This window comes from Medicago sativa, chromosome 4 (genome assembly GCF_051527215.1).
Source record: "Medicago sativa cultivar Bolivia chromosome 4, Bolivia_mono, whole genome shotgun sequence".
Taxonomy (NCBI): Eukaryota; Viridiplantae; Streptophyta; class Magnoliopsida; order Fabales; family Fabaceae; genus Medicago; species Medicago sativa.
In genome coordinates this window covers 85,407,560-85,418,609 of record NC_140752.1, presented here as the reverse complement: position 1 = coordinate 85,418,609, position 11,050 = coordinate 85,407,560, and positions in this window count along the sequence as shown.

Genomic DNA, 11,050 nt, shown 5'->3' with positions numbered 1-11,050 from the left:
AATTGATGATTTATAAGACAATGACAAGAATGAAAATAACAAATTAAATAACAAGCAAATAGTATAATATTTAATGGATGAATCGACCCATAACTTATTAGCTAGGTCCCCCACAATTGGTCGTGCATAAATGTATGAAGAAGAAGTTAAATGGAATTCAAGAGTGATAGAGAGAGACAGCATTAAAGCCTTATAGAGGATGGGGAAGGTAATTGGTATCCCATTTTGGAGTTATGTGGGCACGTCTTGTTGAGGATTATGAATGTCATCCAAGGACAAAGCCATGGTAGCCATTGTTGATAGACACAGGACAGGCAAGTGTGTGATAGCAAAGAAAAGATTGATGGGTATTGTTGCTTATCACTAATTAACATCAGCATTCAGCGCTGTTTATAGATATTGCCTTGTGCACATGGAAAGACACTAGTTTCCTACTTTTTAGTAACAATTATATATACTATAATAATATATACTATAGTAGCAGTAGCACTTTGTTCTTTCTTATTCAAATGAGTTCCAATTTTACTACTCTGCTTTTCTTTTTTGTAAGAGAGAAAATGATTCATTGAAATCAATTGAGTGAATTGGAAAATATCGAGTGCCCCCGGGGCACGGGTTAAGGAATACAAAAGTAGAAAAGTTGTTTTGGAAATATAAACTGTTACTTTTGACTAACTAATTATACACCACTTTTTAATAAAATCTTACCTCTTTTATCTGCTTAACCAATAACCTGGAGACACTGGTTAACATTCTCCTTTATTTATACGTACACATATGACTGTGTAAGAAAGAAAAATAACTTTATACAAAAAAAAAATGCAAAGAAAAAAAAAATGAAATCGATTGACATGTTGACAAACTAACTCATAACAGAAAACAACAGCTAACTTATGAATTTTATGAGGTAAAAGATCCGTTGAAAAAAGTAGGTGGAGTTTATTGGTGTATTTATTTTTTAAGAAACTTATCTATCTAATATTTTAAGTTTTTTTTTTTTTAAATGTGGTGTCTAAACTACTTGTGTGATTTTTCATGACCCATGAGTTCTATCATTGCCTATGATTTGACCAAAGGGGACCAACTTCTGGTAGCAAAAGTCTTTATGACAATATATCAAGAAAAGTTTTTATTATAGTAGTGGTTAACTGTGTGCCAGTGTTGATCGTGGTGCAAATGTATGTAGATGAAAACAATAACACATGAGGGTTGAGCAATCCAACTCCAGGGTCGTCAATGAACTCACATTTGAGGAAATATTGTTAATATGACAAGTGTGGGTAATAGAATTTTACATTGCATGAAAAAATGAATGATGGACGTTAACAACCCACTTGCAGAGATTAAACCCTCTAGCCAATTAGGATCACTATAGGATACAAAACTCTCCCTCAATATTTTTAATCTTGATGTATTCGAAGATGTAATTGAATTCGGAACCTCTAGTTGGAAAAAAAATCCAAATTATATCAAGTCAAGTTTCAAGCATGAGTGGTTAGGTCACACATCGTTTATAAATAAGTAAAATATTTAATATACAAGAAAGACAACTCATATACCTGATTCTTTTAAATTTTTGGGTGGAGATGCAGCTTCCTCTCTTATGGTCTTGAAACATTTGACTCATTGCCCTCCCCCCCCCCCCCCCCCCGGGCTTTCCCTTAACAAATCCTCCTAAACTTTGGTTTAGGTTCAAACCTTAGACTCAACAAAGTTTGATCATTATTTTTTACTTTTTTATATGCATTGCATCGTTTTTTTTTTAAATTAAAAGGTCTTACTAAAAAAATTGTTTTAGGCCTCTTAACAAGTTTGGTTGGCCCCAAAACATCCTCAAAATGCTATCTATTTCGGGAAGAAAAAAAATTAGTTGAGAGACAATATACATATTTCTTTAAAGGCTAAATACCTCCATGAAACCTTTAAGTTTCACGTTTGTTTCAGATAGAAACAAACACGAAATTTAAAGGACCTATCTGAAACCTTAGAAACTTAAAGAATCTATCTGAAACAAACATGAAACTTAAAGACCCGGGAAGATATTTGGCCTTTTTTAAACTATCACATCTTATAATTCGTTGAATTGATGAGACTCAAATCCAAGACAATCAATATCAAGAAATCTTCAAACACAAAATGTAAATATCTCTCGGACGTTCTGCTAGACTCGATTATGATTAGTAATTAATATTTTTTTTTTTGGTAGTGAGTAATTTAGTAATATACTAGTACTGTTTAAGAATAATAGTAATATTCTGGATGATTGTATTCTCTTTGACCAGCGAAAAGACGGACACTCACGTGTCCGTCTTTCCGCTTTTTTAATTACGCTAACGTTTAAAAATTATGAACGGTATTTTTTTATGAAATTTGATTTTAATTAAAACTAAAAAAATATAAATGTTTATTGCTTTCAAGTTATAAAAAATCAAACTAATCATGATTATCTATTTCAACGACACCGACAATAATACAATATAACAAAAAGTATATAATCTAAATTCTTTTTTTAATGACATCAACAACAATTTTATTATAGAAAAAGTTGTTTAAAGGTATAATTGAAATGATGTAAAAGTAAATATAAATATATTCATCTAGTTTGTTACACTTTTTAAATGATAAAGGAAAAAACAAAAAGACATATATTCATATCGTGTTTGTTACATTTGTTTTAATATTTAAACTAGCAACTAACCCGTGCTCCGCACGGGCTAATTCGAAGCGGGGGTTGTGCATCAAAGCACATTGCAATGTCATATGAATTGAGAAGATAAGAAAAAACTAATGATAAAGCCAACGTTAATGATAAAAGGGAAAATTATTTTGACTTCCTTTGAGATTTTCTTAAATAACACAGAGACCCCTTCTAATTTTCCAAACACATGAATCTCCCTTCATTTTATCCATTTCAATAACTTTGTAAATATACAATTTAATCCGTCAATTTGGTTTGTTTGTATCAGCTTTCTCTTTTCACAAATAAGTTAAATGAAGAGTTTTTCTCGCAATGGAGAAACAATAACATTTGTTTTTACCACTAAATAGAATCTAACATCGACAATTACAGAAGAGATCAAAAAAGAATATAGAAATGAGAAAAAATTTGGTGGATGGACATTGCGGTTGATCAATGAAAAGGAAATAATCTTCGATATATCTGTTTTATTACATTTGAATTTAAAAATTAAACCACTTGACCCAGGAACAATATGAAGGTGAGAAAAACACAAGAAGGGGGGTTGAATTGTGTTTTGAAAAATTCTTTGTTTCTCCTAAAAACTGAACACACTGATCAGAAGCTAAGTGAGACAGCTTCTGAAGTGATGGTCAGAATCTAAATGCAGCAGAATAAAACAGAGAGAGAGAAGAAGAACGACACAAAGCAATTATACTGGTTCCTTCCACAATCCGGAAGTAGTCCAGTCCCCCTTGCACTTCCAAGGAGATTTCACTAAGAGTAATATCTGATTACAATTGCTCAAGCACACAAGCAAGAGACTTCCTTTGCTCAAGCACACAAGCTAGAGACTTCCTTTGCTCAAGAACACAATCAAGAGACTTCCTTTGCTCAAGAACACAATCAAGAGACTTCCTGCTCAAGCACAACTGCAAGAGACTTCCTAACTAAACAAAATTACACAGAAAATTGTTTAAGGTTGAACACTTGATATACAATCAGAGGTGCTCACAATATAAATCAGATACAGACTCAATGGACTTAATAATTTCTAAGATATGACTTTGAGACACAGAAATTTTAAGTGAATGCAGAACAATTTCAGCAGAGGTTTGGCACTTGTAAAAATGTTGTGAGTCTTTCGTTCAGCGTTCTTGCATTACCAAAACTCTAAGTCTTCACTCCTTTATATAGAGGTGTGAGAGAGACGTTGTGAAATTGTGTTAGCCAATATATTTTACTAGCTGTAATAAATGTGGTCAAAGTATAGTTGACCTAGATTTAAAGAAGATTCGAACAGAGTGTTGTGTTGAAAGCAAATATGGGTTCGAAGATGCTAGAAGACTTCGATAAAGCAGTTTTCGAAGGTGGTTATCAACAGTTATTCTTTAAGTCAGTTTTTATTTTAAGTTTGTTTTCAAATAAGGAAAACTGTCGACTTGTGGCAGTTGTAGTTTGAATTTCAAAGAAGTGTAGTTATTTCTAGACTTAGTATAAATAGTAGTTTTTCATAGGAAAAACGGGTCACAATTCCGTCATACAAACTTATACTCAAAGTATCCGTATGGAAGCGAGAAACGAGTCACAAGTTGCAATGTATGAATCTGTGTACCAACCTTTGTTTAATCAATGCAATTTACCCTTTGTTCTTTAAGTGTTCTTGCACTTTATTTTATTAAGTTCGATTGAGTTCAAGTGGATTGAATTCGATTGTTTTTATCATATTTCTTATATTTTTGACATCAAAAACGCAGAATTTCTAACAACAAGAACAAACACAATATGTCCTAAGATTTACTGGTTGATCTTGCAAGTTACCATTTGTAAACCAGCGGTTGTTTACGAAAATCCAACGTAAACAAATTGGCACGCCCAGTGGGACCGTTTGTGTTTTTGTTTATAGTTTTTGTTAGAGTTTCTTTTAATTCTGGTTTGTTTTGTTGTGTATGCAATTAAGAAACAAGAAATTGCTTCTTAATATGACACGCGCTAACAACCAAAAGAAAACAAATCCAACATCTTCAAATGAAGATGTGGATCAAGTGACGGTTGAAGATGATGTTTCATCCCCAGGGAATGTTAGAACATCCCAGGCTATTCCAATTAGTAATACAGTCATTCAAACATCGTCTCAGGCCATGCCTTCGATGGCCACAGTAATTTCTCAAGCCATGCCTTCGATGGTTACCCAAACTTCACATGATTATCCAAATAATACTTCTATTCAAGGAGTTTGGGATCATAGATCAATGCCATATGGTATGCCATCATCATTAATGCAAGGCTTACAAACTAGTGGTAATATGTTTTCAGAAAATTTAAATGTTTCATTACCACAACTTTTTGGTCCTGGGGTATCTACAACATATAGAAGTCCCCAACAAAATTTAACCAACGCTTCTATGGCTGCTATTAGGCAAACTATGGAAGAAACTAATCATGATATGATTAATATGATGACCCAACAAATTGGTACTGTCATAAATCCTTTAATTCGAGACACCAACACTAGTTATCAACGGTTGTCTGATCAAATGGAAAGAATTGCCAATTTCTTTGGCGCTCCACCAATCCAAAATACCCAATTGCCTCAAAATCGAAATGTGAGGGCAATTGAAATAATTGCTGATGAACCAATGGTTCGAAATCATGAAAATATTGTCCAACCACAAGTAGTACGACCACAAGTTCAGGCAGAACCTGAAAGACAACCCATTTTGGTTAATAGAAACCAGGATGCCGATCAAGTGGTTTTACAAGCCCGTCGGAACAATTTCGATGGTCAGAATAATATAGCGGGTATTGTCGAGGCCTTGTTAGCCCAAAGTGGTTTTAATATGGGTTTACGTCGACCAAATTTTGTGTCTCCTTTGTCTGAATATGTTTTAGATGCTGAATTGCCTAGAAATTGGAAAATTCCAAAGTTTACCAAATTTGCTGGAGAAACTGATGAATCTACTGTCGAACACATTGCTAGGTTTCTCATGGAAGCAGGAAATATTGCAGAAAATGAAAATTTGAGAATGAAATATTTCCCAAGTTCTTTGACAAAAAATGCTTTTACTTGGTTTACAACTTTACCTCCTCATTCAATTTATAGTTGGAACCAATTAGAAAAAGCTTTTCATGAACAATTTTACATGGGTCAATCTAAGATTAGTTTGAAAGAATTGGCCAGTGTTCGACGTAAAAGTCATGAGTCAATAGATGATTATCTCAATAGGTTTCGTCTCCTTAAGGCTAGATGTTTTACTTCTGTTCCAGAATATGAATTAGTCGAAATGGCTGCTGGTGGCCTCGATTATTCTGTTCGAAAGAAATTAGATACCCAGTACTTAAGAGACATGGCCCAATTGGCAGACAGAGTTCGACAAGTTGAAAGACTTAAAGCTGAAAAAACTAGAACTCATAACAAATTTTCTAAAAAAGAAAAAATTGCCTATATAGAAACAGGAGATAGTGAAACCGAATTCGATTGGGGTTTAGATATCGTTGAAGACAATGATATAAACCTGGCAGAATTAAAAGACGGACCTCCATATGCTTGTAAAATGTTGAGGCCATCCAATGGAAAAAATCCTGAAGATCCCAAGAGTGACAAATATCCTTCTAAAACTTATACTTTTGATATTACTAAAAGTGAAGAAATTTTTGATCTATTAGTTAATGATGGCATAATATTGGTGCCACCTAATATGAAGTTACCTCCTTTGGAACAAAGGAAGAAAAGAGGATTTTGTAAATTCCATGGTTTTTTAGGTCATAACCTATCTCGATGTACTCGTTTCAGGGATTCTGTACAAAAAGCTCTTGATGAAGGGAGGCTAAAATTCGGAGAAAAACCAAAACAACAAGTGGATGGAGATCCTATGAAAAAGGCAGAGTCCATGTTTGCTGATATTTCTATCAATATGGTGGAAATTTCAGATAATATTGATGTAGAAATGGTTACTGAGGACCATCGAATTGAAGAGCCAGTGGTTACTGATGATCAATTGGCCAAGGAAATGGAGAAAGCATATCCAAAGGCTGAAGAAGATTTGGTTGATTTTTTAAACCGATGTAAAATATCTAACACCCATGCTATGCTTTGTCCTCGATGTAGTGCAGTGTTCGATAAAGAAGCTGCGAAATCAGTTGAAGGATATCAACCTCAAACAAAACGTAAAGGAGGGTGGTTCGAGAACCGTTCTAAGTTTGGCTTTAACAAAAGAGGTGTTCCTTACAAGATGAAAACTTCAGAGAAGTATCAAATGAAGAACCATAAGAAGACGTTCGTTCCTTCATCGAAGTCTCCTATTGATACTTGGGTTTTCTCTGGAGGCAAGAAAACTGGTCATTCTGCGCCTCCAGCACCACCAACAAAATGGGTAAAAAGAGCTGTCAAAGTTCCAGACCAACCAGAGAGTTCTAATCCTAACAAGTATGCTTACAAAAATAACTATAAAGGTAAGAATCCTATGACTAGAACTCAATGGCGCCGTTTTCAACGCCAGAAAAAGGAAGGAGTTTTAAAAGATGTCACTAATGGTGACAAAAGTAAGGGAAAACAACCAATAGTTTTCGAAATGGTTAAAAAACCAGCTACTGAAAGAATTTTCCCTCCATTATCTTCTGCTTTAAACATCCCTAAAGGGGATGATGATATTCTAACTTCTACTTTTTCAGATTCTGAACCAAGTCTTGACATTATATGTGTGGTTTCTGTACTACCAATTGAATATGCACATGATGTATCTTCGAAGGCCAATCATGATGATGAATGTGATTTCACTGAGGAAATGGCTCGTCATAGACCTCTATGTTATTATGTTATGAATAATGGCTGCATCGAAGATCAACATGCAGTGTTCGAGAAACCTGATGATAGCATGAAGCTTCATTTAAAGCCTTTGTTTATTCAAGCTAAATTAAATGGTGTTGGAATTAACAAAGTGTTGGTAGATGGTGGTGCTACTGTTAATCTCTTACCACAATCTTTTCTAAGGAAACTTGGTATTTCTGAATGTGATTTGAAACCACATAATGTAGTGCTCACTAATTATGAGGGATCTACTGGACAATCTCTTGGTGCTATCGAACTAGAATTGGTAGTAGGAAGCATAACCAGAGCAACTGTGTTTTTGGTAGTTCCTTCTAAAGCCAATTTCAATGCATTATTAGGAAGGGAATGGATCCATGCTGTAGGTGCAGTTCCTTCTACAATGCATCAAAGGATTGTGATTTGGAGGAAAGATGGTTTGGTAGAGAATATTGAGGCTGATCAGAGTTATTATTTTAAAGCTGAAGTTGATAATCAAGATATCAACAAAAAGAACTTTGACAAACAGCTTCAATTTATTGCACCATTCATGGAAAATGATGCATCAAGTTCTATGACTAAAGAAGAAAAATTCTTTGTAAAACTTGCACCAGAATGGGGTTTTCGTTGGAAAACTGCATTCGACGATGACTTCGTAGTGGTGAACAACGAAGATTGCCATGAGAAGATACCTGTAAAGGAAAAAGATTTGCTGAAGACAAGAAGTACTTCGTACAAGAGGGTCACTGATGACCAAGGATGTTCAGCAAATGGAATCTCACCAACTAGGTGGGATATCAATAAGTGATCAATGGTTGAGCCCAGCATATGGGAAAAGATTACGGCTTATGTAGCCGAGAAAAACTTCGATTTGGCTGAAACAGCCAAAGAAGAAGAGGTCTTCGATGCTTCAGTGGAAAATAATTCTGATGACCTCATTGATGATAAAAAATTAGATTGTATTTATGATGATGAACCTTTGGGTTTTGAAGAAGATCCAATGGGATCTACAATAAAAATGAAGGCCCAAGATCCTCTTGAAGAAGTGGATATAGGAGATGGTTCTGTAAAAAGACCAACATACATAAGTTCAAAGATTCCTAAGAGCTTCAAAGATCGAATTGTGGCGCTTTTGAAAAATTACAAGGATTGCTTTGCTTGGGATTATCATGAGATGCCTGGTTTGAGTAGAAAGGTAGTAGAGTTGCAATTGCCAATCAGGACAGACAAGAAACCAGTGAAGCAAATTCCAAGAAGGTTTGCACCAGAGATTCTACCAAAAATAAAAGAAGAAATCGAAAGACTCCTCAAATGTGGCTTCATCAGGCCTGCAAGGTATGTTGATTGGTTAGCTAATGTAGTTCCTGTTAAAAAGAAAAATGGTAGTATAAGAGTTTGTATTGATTTTAGAGATTTAAATCTCGCCACTCCTAAAGATGAATATCCTATGCCAGTAGCAGAAATGTTGGTAGATTCTGCAGCAGGTTTCGAATATTTGAGTATGCTTGATGGTTATTCAGGTTATAATCAAATATTTATTGCTGAAGAAGATGTTTCTAAAACAGCATTTCGATGCCCAGGGGCATTAGGATGTTATGAGTGGATAGTAATGCCATTTGGTCTTAAAAATGCTGGTGCTACATATCAAAGAGCAATGAATTCAATGTTTCATGATTTTATTGAAGATTTTATGCAAATTTACATTGATGATATTGTTGTGAAATCATCTTCTGAAGACAAACACTTAGAACATTTACGTTTATCATTCGAAAGGATGAGACAATATGGATTAAAAATGAATCCATTAAAATGTGCGTTTGGTGTTTGTGCAGGTGATTTTTTAGGATTTGTTGTCCATAAAAAGGGCATCGAAATCAATCAAAATAAGACTAAAGCTATAATGGAGGCTAAAGCACCCTCTACCAAAAAAGAGTTGCAGTCTTTATTAGGCAAAATAAATTTCCTCAGAAGATTTATCTCTAATCTCAGTGGCAGAGCGCAAGCATTCTCGTCATTACTTCGATTAAAGAAAGAGGAAACTTTTAGATGGGAGCCTGAACATCAAAAGGCATTTGAAGACATAAAGTCATATTTATCTAATCCTCCTATTCTTTCACCTTTGTTGAAAAACAAAAAGATGAAGTTATATATAGCATCATCTGAAAGAACTATAGGGAGTATGTTAGCACAGGAGGATGAAAATGGTATAGAAAGAGCCATTTATTATCTTAGTAGAGTTTTAAGTGATGTTGAAACAAGATATCATCCTAGTGAGAAACTATGTCTTTGTTTATATTTCTCATGTATGAAACTTAAACATTATATAAAGCCTTTTGATGTTTATGTTTATTCCCATTTCGATATTATTAAGCACATGTTATCTAAACCTATTCTGCATAGTAGAGTTGGTAAATGGGCTTTGGCACTCACAGAATATTCTTTAACTTATCAATCTTTGAAAACTGTGAAAGGCCAAATAGTGGCTGATTTTATTGCTGATCATTCCATTGAAGAACCTGTGACTGGGGGCATCGAAACATTTCCATGGACATTGTATTTCGATGGGTCTAGTCATAAAAATGGTTCTGGAATAGGTATAGTTATTGTTTCACCAACAAATGAGGTAACCAAATATAAATTTCGAATTAGCCAATATTGTTCGAATAATGAGGCAGAATATGAAGCCTTAATAAATGGTTTAGAGATTTTGCTCGGACTGGGGGCAAAATGTTTAATTATTAGAGGTGATTCTGAATTAGTAATAAAGCAAATAACAAAAGAATATAAATGCCTCAAAGAAACTTTGATAATGTATTACACTATAGTTAATGCATTACTTAAACATTTTGTTCAAATTGAAGTTCAACATGTTCCTAGAGCAGAAAATCAAGAAGCTAATGATTTAGCTCAATTGGCTTCTGGGTACAAACTTTCGAAGGAACAAGAGCAAGAGGTTATTGAAATTAAAACAAAGCGTAATTCGATGGACATTGTGCCTAACAAATTGTTAAGACCAAATCTTGGGGGCATGGAAACATCTCAAGGATACCTTCAGAGTGCAAAATTTTATGAAATTTTGGTCATTAACAATTTGGATGATGATGATTGGCGAAAACCCATAGTCAATTTTTTGGAAAATCCAGATGGCACAACTTGTAGAAAAGTCAAATATAGAGCCTTGAGTTATGTGATAATAGGCAATGAATTATTTAAAAAGACTCCAGAAGGAGTTTTACTTAAATGCCTTAGTGAAGCAGAAGCATATTTGGCTGTATCGAATACTCATAGTGGTGCTTGTGGTACACATCAAGCAGGCCATAAAATAAAATGGCTTTTGTTTCGACAAGGTGTTTATTGGCCAACCATATTAAAAGATTGCATAAACTTTGCTAAAGGTTGTAAAGAATGTCAAGAACATGCTGGAATTCAAAAAGTACCAGCTAGTGAATTACATTCAATAGTAAAACCTTGGCCATTCAGAGGATGGGCCTTAGATGTAATTGGGGAAATCAAACCTAAGTCATCCAAAGGCTACAAATATATTTTGGTTGGAATAGATTATTTCACTA